At 43.3% G+C, this 2,448-nt stretch overlaps 1 long non-coding RNA gene across 1 annotated transcript; it reads left to right on the forward strand.

Moving 5' to 3' along the window:
• The first annotated feature begins 1,393 nt into the window (after positions 1-1,393).
• Positions 1,394-2,448, forward strand: LOC121692041. Its single transcript, XR_006025223.1, has 3 exons — positions 1,394-1,494; positions 1,574-1,655; positions 1,731-2,448. It is a non-coding gene; the product is annotated as an uncharacterized LOC121692041 (long non-coding RNA).

Below are 2,448 nucleotides of genomic sequence, written 5' to 3' on the forward strand. Positions count from 1 at the left end.
AACATACTCTACTTTGTCTGTGGACATTGTTATTTTCAAAGCCGGTGCTGGATAAACAAATAGCGTGCGTGCGACAGAGGAAAAGTGCTTTGGTGTTGCTCTAAACAATGAAGATAATCGGGTGCGAGTTCGAAAACGTATTTTGCCGACAGTGCATGTGCACTGTGGCCAGAGCGAAGTCAGACACACAAAGTGGACAGAGTCAGGCCAAACTGAATTAATAAAAGATCAATCAGAATTTAACACAGGTTTCATTTTTTTTTCACTTTCACTTTACATCGGAGAGGTCTCGCCCATTTCAGAGTCTTCAGAGTTTTAGAATCCTATACCTATAGCCAAACTCGGGCCCAATGTGTGTTGTAGAATCCTATACCTATAGCCAAACTCGGGCCCAATGTGTGTTGTAGAATCCTATACCTATAGCCAAACTCGGGCCCAATGTGTGTTTTTCATGTTGTTACATGATATATCCCACATTGTAAAGTAGGCGTCCCTGGCCTGAAGCCACACATTTTGTGTAAGTAGTTCACCTGCTTAACTGTGAAATTCACAACTCACTTTTAAAATTCAGGTTAAACAAGTTGTGAACAGAATCAAATTCAATTTAGCTAATTTCAGATACTGAAAGCATCTGAAGCATCTAAATTGTACATGCATGCCATGATTCTCTCACACATAAACTACTGCCTCACCAGCTGGTTACAGACATCAATAACTACACTGCAGTCAGTGGAAGGACTTGTAAGAAGCAGGCTTTAAAAACACTGGATAAAAAATCAAATGCTTATCACCATTGTATATATACAATGTATACAATAGCAGCAATATCCATATATAAGAGTATTCAGATATTTTAATGTGGTAATATGGTGGCAACATGGAGGGGAGTGTCTGTAGGACACTGGTTTCACTGTTAAGCCTTCATGAGGTGTCGTGGGCCTAACTTAACGAAACATTGGTGAATGAGGGTGCCCACTTGATAACCCCAATGACATGTTGCATGCTGTATACTGCTGTTAGATGGGCCATTTGTCTTGTGTTTGTGACCATTGGTTGGTAGATTGGTGCTTAGCTGTGCTTTTTTAAGTTAATTTGGGCAGGTGCTTCTGAATGTGTTTTTACCTTGGATTTTGGCACAAGGGATTGTTACTGCAAGCTATTGTTACTGTAAATTGAGATAGGCCTAGTAGTGGTATCCTACTGTAAATCTGAATTACAGTAGGTTAACTCACTGGCAGTGCTGCTATTTAGTTACTGTGAAAAACACTGAAACTTAATGTAGCCGGACAAGTCCTTACCTGGAGCATTGTGATGGGTTTTGTTGTGTCTCGCTCCTGCCCCACCTACTTCGTAAGTGGGTAATTGGCAGCTGTGCTCCATAAAAAGGAAGCGCGGCTATCCAGGGCAGACGTCTGCTTTGTCCAGGGACTACTCTGACCGACCTATCGCCTATCCCCGACGTTTGGCTGTAGTTTGTTCCACCATTTGCTCCAGGTAGGCTTGAGTCTTTGTCTGATGAACATTCGTTTGTGCACTGATGTGCCGGAAAGTTCAGAACTTGTTTACATTCCAGTAACAGAAGTCGCTGCTAAACTACTGGCTGGATATTCTCACGGCTGCTCTTTCCCCCGGTGTGCTCATCAATTCCAGCTTCGGTAGGTGTACTCCTTCCTGTGTGCAAACATTATCGCATAGCTAGGCCACTCGTTTACGTTATCTGTTAATTACAGCAACATCACAGCGTGTTGCGCTGTCCGGGCTCCCTACATCTGACGTTAGCTGTTGCATGGTAGGTTGTAGCTTTATTTACCTCGATTTACCTAAATTAAGCATAACGTTAGAGTAATGACTCTGTACTCCTTATAGGATCTGTATGGTATCCTGATGTGGTGACGGCCTTGCTGTTTTGTTCCTGTTTTGGGGTTTGCTGTGTGGAGCGCCTTCCGCTTCTCTCTGTGGCCTTCCATCGCTGCGTCTCTGATGCATGATTGCTAGCTAACCTTGTGGTGGCTATCTGCTTGGGCCTGTTTAGTGCGGACGTGCGTGTTTGTTGCATGAGTGTGCATGTGTGGGAGTTTGGTTTGCTTGCTGCTCTATTGATGCTCTGTGCTTTTCTCTGTATTTTGTTTTGTCTTATTTGTACTCATTTGTTTTTGTTTGTTTTTCTACTGCATGTACTGTCAAGTGGGCTTTCCCTGTGTATGTTGCTTGTCTCTCCTGCTGGGGGCTACATTGGGCGCATGTTGGAGGGTTTATTCTCCTCTGGTGGTGTCCATCCCTTATTGTGTGTGCTGTGTTAATTAGTTTAGATAAGTCACCTTTTCATTTTGATTTGCAGTGTGGTTTGAATCACAGATTTCGCCTCAGAGGCTTTGACATCTGCCCTCTACGGTAAGCCCAATCTAGTTTAAACATTGATCCTGACAATCTAGCCTTACATGGTGTTGC

The sequence above is a fragment of the Alosa sapidissima genome, chromosome 2 (genome assembly GCF_018492685.1).
Source record: "Alosa sapidissima isolate fAloSap1 chromosome 2, fAloSap1.pri, whole genome shotgun sequence".
Taxonomy (NCBI): domain Eukaryota; kingdom Metazoa; phylum Chordata; class Actinopteri; order Clupeiformes; family Clupeidae; genus Alosa; species Alosa sapidissima.